The 15,533-nt window shown below is 41.7% G+C and overlaps 1 protein-coding gene across 2 annotated transcripts in view; it reads left to right on the top strand.

Moving 5' to 3' along the window:
- The window catches only part of RASSF8 (Ras association domain family member 8), a 70,906-nt gene that overhangs the window by 22,892 nt on the left and 32,481 nt on the right, over positions 1-15,533 (top strand). For both annotated transcript variants that reach the window (XM_005426414.2, XM_031061437.1), the window contains exon 2: positions 12,942-13,024. The gene's annotated coding sequence lies outside the window, so the exon portion shown is untranslated. The remainder of the gene's footprint in view (positions 1-12,941; positions 13,025-15,533) is intronic.

Here is a 15,533-nt window from a genome sequence, read left to right on the forward strand (position 1 = left end):
AAAAAGTAGTGTTTCACTCTGCTCTTGGCTTCTGCAGAGAAGGTACCACAAGCATCGGTGCCTCCAGTGCCTGGGAATGTGGCACTCCTGGGCTGTTTTGCTGAACATCTGGATTTCCAAAGCCTCTCTCCATCACTTGCGAAGTTGTTCCAGGTTGTATCATGATTTTTTGTCATGCTGAACTCTTGCTTTGGCCGTTAGTGGCTCTCCCATTTTCCTGGGGAATGAATGCCTGAAGAGCAGAGTTTCTACCACCAGCACAGTGGGATGTGGAGATGTTAATTCCTTAAGCAGCACGTTCTCCTCGTGATGTGTCAAGTCTTTTTAAGGTTTGGTTCATGGTGTGGCTGTGTTTTGGATTTGGTTTTTTTGTGTGTGGGTCAGCTCTTAGATTTTTCTCTCAGTTCTAGCAGGCTGTTACTTGTGGTCAGGGAAGGCTTGCTCCTGAAAATGCTGATAGGAGGCTGAGATAAGCAGTGAGTGAGTCATGTTTGATTCCTGTGTAGCAGTGGTGGAAATCTTGTGTTGTTTTGTTTCATGTTGGTTTTTCCCCTTGTGTCTGGGTGCCTCCCATGGATGTTGGAAAAATCGAAAACCTGATGGAATGCTTTGTAGTCCTTTTGCCAGAATTACTAACTTTCCTGTGATAATCATGTACATACAGAATTATTTAAAAACTGCTTACCTGGCCTCTACATCTCTTCTTTTCCTTGGCGCCTCGCAGACCTGGACTAACACAAAGAACAAGGAGATACAGTGTTCCTGAAGGAAATTAGGCAAAGGAAAGTAATACTAACCCAAAACTGGTAGATCTTGGGAGCAGAAGAGATCTTTTTGGTGGCAAGTTAAAAGTGCTTCTGCCTGGCACTGTCACTCCATTGCTCTGTGTTTTCTTTAGCACAGAGTATCCACCTGGCAAGTCAAGGTTAGGCCCTCGTAACCAATTTGTAGAATGTCTTGTTTATAGACCTCCAGTAGTTACCTAAGCAGCAGTTTCAGTTGGGAACTCTGATATTAGAAATATGGGAGAGAAAGAAGTCTCAACACAGGGAGTTGGTGCTGTGGCAGAGAACCAGTCTCCAGTATAGAATGATTTGGCTGTAATCCATCAGGTGAAAAATGAATTATTTTTTGAGCTTCTGTCAGCAAACAGGATTCTCAATCACTGCAGCTGAATTTAATATTGTGTGCAACTGGTCTATTATGTTATAAAGGATGCTGTAGGTTGATGTTTTTTATGAAGCTGAATAAAATTTTCATTGCTATAGATGTCTCTTCCAGCTGAAGAGATTGCCTGAACTCAGATGTTGTCCAGTGATTATAAACAGCAGTGTCTCGTAAAAATGTTTGAATGTGGTTTAACTAAAAAAATTGAGATGTTGGTAATGTACTGAGAAGTGGCCCATTTTCTCACCATGAAGTGGGATTTGCACTTAGTGTTTGGTTAATCTTAGAAACTATGTAAACGTCCTTTAAAGCTTTTGATCGTTTTAATGCATAACTATGCTAAGTCAACTGAGTTGGTGTGTTCTTAGCATAATACTTAAGGATTATTATTAATAACTGAGTGTTCTTTGTGGGTTTTTTTTCCACAAAGCATTAACTTAAAGAATAAGCTGTGCAGATTGCACTGGATGGTGGAACAAGAAAGCGCACAACAGAAGGAATACAAACGCAGACCTTCTGGTGATATTTGTTTCTGCCCAGTGGAATTTTAGATGCCTTTATTGCATTTCCATGAGGAAATATTTGCCTGCTTAAGGGCATCATTGAGGCATGTTGAGGTAATTACTGGTTTGTGCTGGTTTCTTTGGAGGTGGAATTGTCTTGTGTCCTTGTAGGAATTAGCAAAGGGATGAACAATCCAAGCAAATTCCTGGTCTGTGTGTGTCTTGAGTAAATAGAGAAAACTTAGTGAGGATTTTCTTATTCAGCTCCCAGCTATCCTGTCATGGGATAAGTACTCCAAAGATCTGAGCTTTTTGTTCAGGTGGTTTCATCACTTGGTGTCTTCTGAGCCTTTCACTAAGTGGTATGAAACCTAAAGGAGAAAAACAGATGTTTTGCTGAAATGATTTTCAGAGAGGTAGTGCTGTCCTGCAGGTTTGTAATGGAGTTAGGTTACTGTGCAGGTCTTGTGCTCTCAGTTTGGTTGTTTCTGTGTCTCAGCTCTCTGGTGTTGTTGTGTACCCACCTGCTGTTTGGATGTAGTAGCAAGAGAGTATTTTCAAATGAGTTGGCATTATACTTTTTATAGAAACAAGCTGTGCGTCTCTTAGCCTCCAAAAGCCTTTTAACGTTGTTAGTCTTTGTCATTTTCAAAGAAGGTTAAAACATTCTATTCAGCCTCTTTGTTACATTTGCAGTTTCAAAAGCTGTTTCATTGATTGTGTTAGTTTCAGGCAATATTTACACTTTGCTATTGACTGTTTTCTAAGTTTTCTGTGTAGGTGGATTCTATTTGCCCCCAGGGAAGAAGCTATCCTGACTAAGGCTTTAATTAGCTGTTTCTTGCTTTTCATTGAAATTCTGGAAATTGAAATGGTGAGAGCTCATCAGAATTAGTGTAATTTGGATGGGATCTGAGTCAGTGTTAACTGAAATAATCTCCAAATCCCAGCACAGGAAGGACAGGGAGCTGCTGGAGCCAGGCCAGAGCAGGGACACCAAGGGGATCAGAGGGATGGAGCAGCTCTGCTGGGAGGAAAGGCTGAGGGAATTGGGATTGTTCAGCCTGGAGAAGAGAAGGCTTTGGGGTGACCTCATTGTGCCCCTCCAGTGCCTGAAGGGAGCCCACAGGAAAGATGGAGAGAGACTCTGGACAAGGGCCTGGAGTGACAGGACAAGGGGCAATGGCTTCACACTGACAGAGAGCAGGTTCAGATTGGATATTGGGAAGAAATTGTTCCCTGTGAGGGTGGTGAGGCCCTGGCACAGGGTGCCCAGAGAAGCTGTGGATGCTCCATCCCTGGCAGTGTCCAAGGCCAGGCTGGATGGGGCTCTGAGCAACATGGGATAGTGGGAGGCGTCCCTGCCCATGGCAGGGGCCTGGGACAGGATGATCTTTAGGGTCCTTTCCATTCCAGGGCATTCTGTGATTCTGTGAATTAGATTTGTAATGCCTTTAACAAAATGTTTACAGTTTTGCAAACAACTATGTTTGGGGAGGAGGAGAACTTACAAAATTGTGTCTAGATGTGATTCAAAGAAGAGCTTTGATAAAAACACAGAAAAAATGGCAAAGTCATCAAAAGAGCCAGACTTAGTGTTGTGTATCAGCAGACCAGGACAGCCTATTTTTTGGCCACTTGGCTTCAGGTCTGCCTTGACTGAGCAGGACTCTGAAAGGTATCAGTAGATCTTTACAACATGTCAGTCTCGTGTGCTTGCAGCTCTCCGGCTTTGAACTGCAGCTGGACCTCCCACACGTTGTTACAGAGCATGGGAGCTTTTCAAAGGGAATTTGGGAGGTTTGCTGGCCACTGCTCTAAATCAGGAGAGAGACAGTTCCACAGAAGTCTGAAAACAGTAACAGGCACAATGGGCTTTATTGCTGCTTTTCCCTATCTTGATAGTTTTCCTGTTTTTTCTGCTAATGGCAGCAGGATCTCAGTCCTGCTTTTGAACTCTGAAGAAATCTTTCCATTTTGTCTGGTTTACGTTGAACACTTAATTTTAGGTAATGAGTCTGACAGTCCCCTACCAAAACCAAGCAAACAAAAAAGTAAATAAGTAACTGGTTGTTAAACTGTAAGGAAGGGTCTTTGAATAAAAGTGTTGACTTGTGCCTTGTTCTGACTCTGGGCTTAATGTGAGGACTTTATTAGTCAGGAAAATTTAAAACAGAAAGGATTCCCTGCTTTGAAGATCTTGTGAAGAGAAAGCTTTGTGTATATGAAGATTTTTCTCTCATTTCACTGTTGCAGTGCTTGGAGAGTCTGGTTATCTAGAATCACAGACTGGTTTATGTTGGAAAAGAGTTTAAAGATCATCTTGATCTAAACCCCCTGCCATAGGCAGGGATGCCACTAAGCTTTATACATTTATTTTCACTTTGCTACACAAGGTATTTTTTAACCAGCCCATTATCTTTGTTGTTAAAAGCCTTTTGGGTGTTGCTTTCCTTTTTTTATTTGAGCTAGTAGATTTGAGCAGTCATCTATTACAGTAGCTTTTCCTTGTCTCCCATTCCATGCCTTGCATGTCATCCCCAAAAATACAGCTTTTTCAGAGAATTCAAGTACTGACTGTTAGGGGTCATGTTTGTATAAGAAAAATTAGTTTAAATGTTTACATTAAAATTAATTCTTTCCATTTCCATTGGTTTGAGATGTGAGGAGGTGGATTTCACAGAGACGGCACCAGTCTTTGCCATAAGCTGAACAGTAGAACTGGACAGTAAAGTGTTGCTTTCTTCCTGATTATTAGTGACCTTGGAAGTGTTGTGTTGCCAATGACAAAGATTAAGTTTAGTAGGAGGTGAAGCAAGAACTTGTTGTGTAGCTTTATAGTATCAAATAAATAAAGAAATTTCAAATACTTTAATGGCATCAATTGCATTTCCTGGTAGCTGATGAGTTGGCCCTTGTCTCTCCCAGGTGCTAATTAACAACCAGTAAGTGTCCAACTAGAGATTTTAATTAGTTCTGAAACTGCTGTGCCTTGATCACTTTCTGCAGGGTTTCTCCTAAGTCTCAAGAGAGACAAATGCTGTGGCTTTACTTCCTGCTATTTGGGAAGGAGGCAGTGGGTTGCAACAGAGAAATGAACTTTTCTCTCTCACATTTGCCTTACACTTGCACCTGTGTAAGGTCCAAGTGTACCTGGAGTCTGTGGCACAGAGGGTTGATTACATTTCCTTGGAGAGAATGTGGTAAATCCAGGAAAAATCAGCTCCATGTTTGTCTTCCATTGACTCATGGGTAATTGCAAGGAACGAATAAGGAAGTTTGTCATCTCTTGACTACATAATGCAGTGAGAGATTAAAGCTCCATATGAAAAGAAATCTGTGGTTATATAATAGCAGTAGCTGCTGTAAGATGTGCATTTCTTTGGTTAGTAACTGAGAAATGGGATATTATAATCCCGATAACATTTCCTCACGCTCTGGGAGGGGAACGCGATGGCACAGGACAGGGCCATTGGATGAAGGACTGATGGAGGGTACTCCTCTTCCCCAAGGACAAATGCTTGTGGAGCAAGCTGGAAATCTGCAAGCTTTCAGGCCTGGCTTTGCTCTCTGCAGGAGCCATCTGAGCCATGAAACATGTAACAGTTGCACACTTTAGTATTTCACCTCTTATTAGCCACTGTGTGCTTCCACTTAAAGACATATGAAGTTCATTAGAGGGAAGCTTTTTGCAGACACAAGTTACCTGAAAGAAATTATTGCTTAACAAACTTACTGCATTATTCTTATACTGAAATTGAGTTACTTTGAGGGTGTTTCAACATAAACAAGAAAACTACGTGTTGTTGTCCATTTTTCCACATTTCACATACGCTAATGAAGTTGTTTTCAAGACATCATCTCAAATAAAGATCTCTTAATGTATTGATGATAATATATCTCTTTGGCCCTTGAGCACTTTGTCTTGTGTACAAAAGCAGAACCAAGAGGTGGGCTTTTGATGGCTCTCATGAGTGAAAATTGTCTTGGTGATGTCCTTTCCTTGTGGATGAGCACTGGCATGGCTAGGGAGGAATTCACAGGCTCCTTTTATCCTCTCAGCAGTGTAGTTTCATTGGCTCATGCATATTGCTGGACTCTTTGTGAGCTTCTGGCTCTTACAAATATGGATTTGATTGCTGACCCAGTTCACTCAGATCTGAGGGGTGCCACATGGGCCAGACAGAAATGGAGCAGGCAGGGAGAATGGTACAGTTCAGAATTCTGCTTTCAAGTGTCAGGAGCTGTGTGCTTTGGAAACAGGGAAAAGATGAGTTTGTGGAATCAGATGGAAGGCTGCAGCAGTGCACTGCCTGCAAGGTGGCAGTCACAAAAGACAGCACTGCAGGCCTTTGGAACAGGGGCTGGATTTCTCTGTCACCTGCCAGGTTTGCTGCTGCTGACAGCACTGTCTTAAATGCTTTGCTTTGTCCTGTGCAATTCTAAGAAGTCTGGAATTGAGGTTATTAGCAGTGGCTTATGACTCCTTGCCAAGAAAAGGGTAATTGAAGTTAACCTTTAGACCTTCTGGAAAATCACTGGTTTGGGTGAGAGCTGTCTCATATTGAAAGGGTTGTTTGGAAATGCAGAGGGATGTTGAATGTTCTGCTGATGTTACAGACGAAACTGACTTGACACTGGATATTTTTGCTGGCTTGGGTTAATCCTAAATGGAACCAACTTGAATTTACAAACAGCGACTCTTTAATCCTGATATCTTAATTATTTTATGCTCCTGATGTGGGCTCTGCAAACTAACCTACCTAGGTGCTCATACAAAACCAGGCTAAATCATCACACAAAGGGATGCTGTGTAAACAACCCAGAGAAGCAGAACAGGGCTTGTACCTGCAAAGATAGCAGCAGTCTTTCATTATTTTCAAAAATAGAGCAGGCTCTCAAGAATTGCCTATAAATTGATATGATGTGGAAATGGAAATTGTCTGGCAGTGCCTAGAAAGTGGAGCACTGTTTACTCAAGAATTGTGGTATTGACTGTGAGCAGACTGGAGGGGCTGTTGTGCTCTGGCTGTACTGCAGATACAGGCTGCATGGTGAGCCACTGCTTTGCCACCAGTGCAGCCATTCTGCTGGCAGGGACACCTGCTCAGAGGTAAAGGAATCATAAACTCTTTCAATAGCTTGAGTTGGAAGGGACTTTAAAGCCCATCCTGTCCCAATCCCCCTGCCATGGGCAGGGGCACCTTCCACTATCCCAGGTTTCTCAGAGCCCCATCCAGCCTGGCTTGGATACTTCCAGGGATGGGGCAGCCACAGCTTCTCTGCAAAGGGAGATTTGGGTTTGTCTTTCATTAGTTCTACATGGTTTTAACTACACAAATGGAAATAAACCAGAATCTTATTATATTATTTTTTTCAATTACTGTCAGATATCCTCAAGGAAAGAAATGAAAACAAATGCCACGTCATTATACTTCTATTTTTGTGTGCTACTCCTTCTGTGTTGCCTAAGTACCTGGATGACTTGCCCAACTGTACTTTTTCAGAGATGTGCATGATATTGAAATACATGTTTGAACTTGAATCATTCCTTTAAAATGCCTTCCTGTAGTTCTAACCACTAGGATTAAAACAAGAGCTAACCTCCAACCCAAACAGGTCGGTCAATATGTGAATACCCAGGCCTAATCCTGATTTCTGCTAAATGCTGCTTGACTCTATTACTCAGTCTCTTGATCTTTTTCTTTAAATATGTTTTCTCATACATGCTTTTCTGAGAACCAGTGCAAAATACTTAATCATAGGTAGGTATGGCAAGAGTTTGCTGTTTGAAGAATTAGTAGTCAAGTGTGAAATTGTGCAGGTAAGGCAGGAATGTAAAGTGAGCGAGCTGCTCTCTTTAAATCAAAGGGCAGACTTGGGTTTGACTATGAGTGAAAAAGAAGTTTTCAACAACAAAGCAAATTATTGCCATGACTTTCGCTGTTGTTCTGTTGAATAATTACCTTGTGAAGTAAGCCTGACTCTGTGGAAGCACAGCGGTGTGGCCAGGGCAGTGTTTTGGGAGGGAATCCTCTGAGCAGCGGCTTGTTGGAAGCATCCTGCTTCCAGGGCTGCTGAAGGGAGCAGAGGAAAGCATTCCTCTTGTCAGTGAGTGTGACATCTCAATGCCTCCTGTGTTGAAAAAAAATGAAGTGGTGTTGCTGACAGGAAGAGAAGCTCCTGGTTTCTGTGCAATTCCCCCGGTGTTTTCCAGGCACAGCTGCGAGGGTGAGGGAGTAGAGTGGGATGTGCAGGTGAGTCTGTGGGTGAGCTCTGATGGTTTTCTGCTGTATCAGCACCCCCTTTTCATCCTGGAGTAGTGGTTCCATGGGCTTTAATCACAGGGGTTTCAAAATGAAGTGTTCATTTGGAGGAAGAGAAAGCAACGTGCTCTACCTGTGGGTATTCTGCTCTGGTGTCCTCTGAGCTCACGTGGCAGGGCTCTCTTGGCTGTGTTGTTTAAACAAAAAGAAAATAAATCACTTCAAGTGTTTTTCTTCTCTCTTCTCAACAAATGCAACTCTAAAGGCTTAGAAATATTTTAAATGAATTCAAACCTCTTGTTCCTGGAAAGTAGATGCCCTTCACGTACTTGCAAGGAGACAAATGACTGGCAGAACTCTGGAGATCTCAGTCAAGACTTTTCTTTTACATCAAGCTGCTTTATAATTTTAATATGACTCTTCTTGATTTATGTGTCAACATGGTTTTTTGTAGCCCTTGCTTTTCAACACTATAGTAGACTTTAAAGAACTAGGATGCAGTGTTGTGGGCAAATAAGGAGTAGTTTAGAGCTGAATTTGAAGATCAGCAGTTTTTTTCTCCTCCTGAGAAGAGCTAAATAGCAGTAACAAGGAAGCACCTTATTTTCTGGGATGTAAATGGTGTTGCTCTTGCTAACCCATACAGGGTATGAGACTTAATGGTGCGGTAAAGTCTGGGCTGGATAAATCCTTTCTCAACTCTATTTGAGGTGTTAGGTTGCTCAGGGAAGAGAGGAAATAAATTTTATTATCTTATTATGACTGGCCACCTTTGACACCCAAGTGAGGACATGAACAAGTGGTTTCAGTCAGTGAAGACATGAAGAGCTTGATGCTGTTTATATTCTCCAAATAATATATCTTGCTTCCAGTTTGGATCAGTTTTGTCCCTGTAGATAAGGGCAGTAGCCAGGACAGGCTGCTAGAGATCGTGTTAATTTAGGAGCACATGCTGTTTATCAATAGGGTCAGAAAGGGCAGAAGAATGAACTGGTAGGAGGGAGAACTGCCTTTTCCTCCCCACTGGTGTGCCCCTGAGTTTTCCTGTCAGCATTACCTGTATTCTGTTTTCAGACCTGATGTGAAGACACCATCTTGCACCTGCTGAGCTTCATACCCCAGGCTTGTAAATGAGATCCAAGACAGGATGCTGCCTGCACTGACTGACTTGTGACAGGCACGCTCTCCCCTTGCTAGAAGCCAAACACCAATCCCAGGTTTATTTTTACATAGGTTATTATATAGCTGCTGAAAGATGAATTCTGATTAGCAGTGATGAGAAGATAATTGGGACCATCTGCCCCAGATGTGGTAAAAGGCCTCCCCAGCTGGCAGCACCTGATCCTCCTTACCATCCTGTCCAAAACAAACACACCTTTCATCACTACCTCTAGGCATCCACAAATCCCTCTGTACTTTGGATGTGATGTTGTATCTTTCTAGGCTGTGGCCTCAAGGCTAATAATTCATAGTGGTGTAGGCTCCAAGTGATATCTGCAGTCTTTCCAGAGTTGTCACTGCCTTGATAGGAACAGAAGCTAACATCTTGTATCTCCTATTACCCACAAGAACTGACTGAAATGTTCTGACCTTGTTAACATTACAGATGTGTCTCCTTGGAGATAATGATTCAAACTTTCTAAGCTCTGTAATTTTTTTTCTTCTTTGTGGCTAATTGTTACTTAATTCAACAAAGACAGAAAGGGATGTAATTTCAAAGATTTCCTGCTTTTAATCAAGAATGCTGCTTTCCTGTATTTAAAAAATAATGCAAATGCCACCCTCCCCCCCCCACCCAAAAAAAACCCCAAAACAACCCTGCTCCAAGTTTTGAAAAGTGAACTTCACACCTTTTTAAATGCTTTTTCTCTGCAAAGTCTTTGTCAGTGTCATAAGCTGCTTTGTGTTTCCAGAACTTCATTTAAACAGAGGGTTGTTTTTGCTCACATGAATTGTGGAACAGTTTTGGTCATCCAGTAAGCTGTAGACCAGCTGTGAAGAAAATAAAACATGATTTAAGGTAAAAAGATTTGTTACCATGCCAATCTTGTTTTTCTTCCATATGAGTGGAAGGGTCACAGTTGCTTTAGAAATGTGCGACTGCAAGAGACCACCTGAGTTGTAGAGTAATGTCTTGTTCTTCCCAATCCTCCTGCACTGAAGACTATTGACTAATGAAAGTTCATTCGAAGAAGTTTTGGGAAAAGCCTGCATGGAACAGATCATCAAAATGGGAAGTTTGCATTTCCAGCAGTCCTTCAAGTGTATGTTTTGTTTGGTGAAAGAACGAGCCTGGTTAGGTTTGGGTTTAGTGTTCTTCTCCCTTCTTTCAGAGGAGTGGGAGATCTTTCCCCCTGCTGGAAAGGAGTTTCCCACCTACAAGAGGTAGAAATCTTGCTGCTCTCTGTTTCCTCCCTCCCACAGAGTTCCCTGCATGTGGGGAAGTTCTTTTTTGTGGCATCTCTTAAGAGAAGCTCTTCCTTTGAGCTACTTGTGGCATTTGCATGTGTCCATCTCCTGAGAGCCTTGTGGGAATAGACTTCTAATGCCTCTCTTATTTTACCTACTTCTGTTAATTATTGTTTTCTTTATAATTTTTGGTTTTTTTGAGACAGTATGCCAGCAAACCTAGGTAGCAATTTATGCTGTATCCCTGCTAAGATTCATCTAGGCTGGACTCCTTTCTTGTTGGTTTGACTGACTTCTCTCTATGCCTGTATCTCTTTGCATTTTATGTGAGGATCTCCTTCCACAAGTATGAACTGTAATTGGGGCTGCAGTGTGAGAACAAAGACCACTTTAGTATTTTCCTTGGGACTTTCATAAAATGAAATACATAAAACATCACTATGAAAATGTCTGGATTGATGAAGGGAAGAGGGGGGAAAAAAAAGCCTTTTCCTCCAGCAGTGGCTTGATTAATGGATTTATTGTTTGTACAGATTTTGTCAGGAAGCCATATGGCTTGTGGAAAACAAAGAGGAAGTGGCTGATGTTGGGAATCTGATTTAATAGGGCTCCCTAAGGACAGAATGTTGCTCTTATCCTTACTCCTTCCCACTCAGTTTGCAGAGTGGTCTGAGAGGAGCTTTAGGGTTTCGATAGAGCTACAGATAACGTGGCTCTATTGGAGTGGAAGTGTCAGTCCCTGCTGCTGGATCAGCATCATGGTCACTCCATTCTCAGGCTCAGAATCCACTCCTCTTCTCTGTATTAAGTGTCCTGGGGTAATTAACAAACAGTGGTAATTGAAATGTTTACTATTTGTGTATTGGGAGTTGATCAATTTGCAGTAGGTGAAGACAACTTTTAGCATCTCAAAGCTGAGTTTTCTTAGTTGGGGTGAGGTGATTATTTCTCTCTTCTCTGTCTCTCCCTCCCAAAATTCAAGCATCTGTCCCTCTGGATTAACTAATTCACCATCTGTATCCTAAAACCAGATTTATTTTCCTAATCTAACATGTAAGTGGGGGTTGGTAAGTAACTGGGGCTCAAGCACTGGTGATTTAACGTGATGTGTTGGGTTAGATGAATGTTCTGCATTTTCTATGACTGTTTGACTATGTGGTGAATAACCTGAGTAGAGAACTTAAAGGAATGTTCTCTAATGGAACTGCAATCAAATGCATTAAGGAGATTTAATAAGCATATCTTCCTTCTGTTAAATTACAGCTTCTCAGCTGAGAGACATAAACTTGCCAAAAATTATTCTGTTCATTTCAGAGCTAGAGTAAAAGGCTCATGTGAACTGTTAGTAAATGTTAGTGAGTCTGCAGAGTGGAAAGCACAAAACATCACAAAAACATACTGTGGCAACCCAGACATTTAATTCATATCAGTTTGTGAAAGAAAGCTGCATATTGGGTCAGTCATGGTATAAATCATATGTGCCTGAGACTTTTGGAGCTCCTGAATGTCCTGTTGTGGAGTTTTGGGCTATAATGAGAGATGCAACTACTTCTATAGAGCTTGGATGCATGGTGTGCATGGTTTAGTGTTTTACAGACCTCCCTTCTTTCCAGATCTTTAAGAGGTTTTTGTTGTTTTCTGAAGTCTTATGATGTTCTTATGCTGGAGTTGGTACTTATTACATCTTTCCATCAGACAGATATTAGGAGACAAACATTCTGTCTGGACAAAATTCAGTGTCTGACAACGGTGGTAGAGGAGATGCTGAAATACCAGTGGAAAGTTTTTCTGATTTAGAGCTGTTTTTCCATGCTGCACTCTATAAAGTTCCCATGTAGAGTTACACATAATAGATAAGTTCCTTTAAAATACAACTCAGAAAATCTTTGGTTGTGAAGGCTTAAAAATAACCACATCTCACATGTTCTCCTTAGCTGTGCCCTAATATTAGGCAATGTCTGTCACAATGATGCTGTTAAACATTGTTGTAGTAAGCATCCCTCCCAAGCTGATTATTAGTCTTAATCAGCTGTTTGGGATTTGTTACCTTTTGCCCAGTTTGTTTGGCTGTTTGTGCATGCATTGCTCATGATTCACTGCTGTGAGGGAGTCAGGGTGTGCAGCTCCAGAGCACTTGGAGGGTTATACGCTGGAGGCACTCCAGTCTGAGGATTATTTTCCTTAAAAAGAAAATTGGGAAAGAAGATTGTGAAATAATCTCCTATATTTACAATTTACCAGTGGTAGATGCTCGTGACTACCTAATACAGTGCTTAGGGGTTTTTTTGGGTGTTTTTTCCCTAATGTTCTGGAAAGCTGTTGAAACATTGTTTACCACACTTAGTTATTTATAGCAGGAACATGTCACACCAGGTATAAGAAGCAGCAAATAAAGAGCAGTATCCCAAGTTTCTTTTGAACTAACTTTTCAAAAATAAAATACTGCTTGTATGTACCAGGCTGTTGTAGATCTATAGGTGCCAGGTGAACACTCGGTTTTTCGAAAACATTAAAGGAAGGAAGGGGAATAGAACTTCATCCTCCAGAAGTTTGTTTCACTAATGTATAACAATATTTCTCCTTTTTTTCCTTCTAGGAACTGCCCTCATAAGCAGAGCGAACACTGATGCCTGGTGTAGCAGATTGTGCATAAGCAGACATCTCTGTCTTTATCTGCAGGTAAGGAGTTAACACTAAAACCCTCCAAGAAAGAGTTTTCTGCTCTCCTCTGAAAGTACTCGCACATGAAGCATTCAGAAACCACAAAAGCTTAGAGTCACAGAATGGCCTGGGTTGGAAGGGACCTTAAAGACCATCTCCTTCCACCCCCTTCTGTGAGCAGGGACACCTTCCACCAGACCTGGCTGCTCAGAGCCCTGTCCAACGTGGCCCTGAACACTTCCAGGAATGGGGCAGCTTCATAAGTTCATCACTCCCCCTTTTTTCCTGAGATGAGTAATCTGAGCAAGATCCCAGTTCCCCTGCTCTGTGCAATGTTTTCTCTAACCAGTTGTGTTCTGGGCAGACCTGCCCTGGCCCTGCTGAGTTTCTCTCTCCTGTGGTGGTGTGATCTCCATGGACATACACCTTCCTGCTGTATAAGAGGGAGGCCCACAGCTAACCTGTCGCTGGGGAGTGTGAAATGAGAGGAGGCTTTTGTCCTTGGCTCCTCTGCTTCTCCGGTGATCCTGGGCAGCAGATCTTCACTTGAAAATAATTTCATTACTGAAAGGCTTGCTAAGCATTGGAATGGGCTGCCCAGGGAGGAGGAGTCACCATCCTTGGGGGTGTTCAAGAAACAACTGGTGTTTCTTCTTTGGTTTGGATGACAAGCTGGTGTTGGGTCAAAGATTGGATTCTGTGATACTGGAGATCTTTTCCAACCTTAATGATTCTGTGATTCACTGTGAGGAGTTGTCCCCCAGCTTGGCCACTCAGACATTGCCAAAAATAAAAGAAAAGTTGTCAGGAAAAGTAAACAGTAGCAGGTGGTGTTTTTCCTGACAAAATCATGAATCCTTGATGCAGGAAAAATATCAGACCTTAGACTAAAATACATACTTTCAGATTATGCATTGGTTTATTTGTCATATTGGTTTGATTTTTTTTGAGTCCCCTGTTTTATGATGTAGATGAGGCTGGTGATGCAAGTGAGAAAAACTGAGAATGCAGCTTCTTCTCTGGCTTGTCACCATTTACAGGCCTTGTTTAAAGCTATTTTGCCTTTTGTGCACACATCAGCTTCTCAGTGATAGACTTTCATGGCAGTCACACCACCTTTTTCATTTCTGTGTGTGTATGCCATTTTACCACTCCTTCTATTGCAAATGCAGTATTTATAGCAGTGTTTTGTTGATAACTGAAGCAGCTGAGGGACCAATAGAACAAAATAAATTAAAATGCCTTATTCATTTGCTGCAATGAGAGCTTGTCCCATGGTGTGTGTATCAGAAGTACAGATAAGGATAAAGGTACAACAGCTTTATCTTACTACAGGAGAAGCTGAAGCAAAGCAGCATTGGATGGATACTTTCATTATCCTTACTACAGTGTAGAACTAGTAGCAATATCAATGCACATATAGAAAATGCACTGTGTATGGCGAAGAGGAGCTTTGCTGGAGGATGCTACAGGTATATGGATGCATCTGTCCATATGTACAGCACCCACAATGCTGTGTTGGCTAGAGTCTGGCTTCAGACTTGTCGTAAGTTGCCTCATTTGAGAGGTGGTTTGGGTTATTCATTAAAGCACTTTCAGCCCTACATTCTAGGCATGTTACGTGTCTCTTTAATGCACATCAGTGGATTGTTTCTAAAGCAAACATTTCCAGAGCATTAATTGCTGCCTTCAGCCAACAACATCTTCTTGCTAAAGGGCTGTGATGGTTTGTGTGGGGGGTGGTACCAGCTATGGGGACAGTGCTGCTGGCTCAACCAGCACAGAGAATTTAGGCAGACACTGGTCTCTTATTTTCTCAGGTGACACTTAGCCAGAGCGCATACACATATGTATGTTAACCTGGAACTCCAGGAAGCTTGGAATGTAGTGGTGTTGAGCCAGATTTTCTTCTGCCAAGTTGAAATGTTTAAGAATTTGTTGTTGACTCTATTTTGAATAAATTCCTTTCAGTGAAGTGAGTTTGTGGCTGGCTGCCAGGTGACTGCAGTGTCACTCCTTTATTTGTCACTTTGAAACAAGTCATGTGAGTTACTGTCTCTGAATGATTTTATTGTATGAGAGCAGAAGGTATTTGCCTGCTGGAAATTCACCAGGATGGTGCCTGCCCATCCTCACATGGGGAGAGTGATTTATTTACCTTTGCTTGTTTTGAATAAACCAGTTTGACTTTTTTGCCTTAAGCATCACTAATGTAATTTGCTGTTGTTACATGACTTTATTTTGTTGTATGTTTTGGGGCACAAGACAGGGTCAGCTTGTAGTATGTGTTTTATTAAAACTTTTTTTCCCCAGCTGAAAGCATGGAGTAATAATAGATTTTTGTGCTTTTAAGAAAAAGAAAATCAATCCACTTTTATTCAGTGTTAATCAATAAATAAAATAATGAAGAAAAGGAACAGAACTTACTCTGGCAGCACAAGTGGACACCAAATCAGAGGAGTTAACTTTGGGAAATGTTTCTTTCAATACTTTAAATATGAAAAGTGGACAAAAATAGATCTAACAT

The sequence above is a fragment of the Geospiza fortis genome, unplaced genomic scaffold (assembly GCF_000277835.1).
Source record: "Geospiza fortis unplaced genomic scaffold, GeoFor_1.0 scaffold8, whole genome shotgun sequence".
Classification (NCBI taxonomy): Eukaryota; Metazoa; Chordata; class Aves; order Passeriformes; family Thraupidae; genus Geospiza; species Geospiza fortis.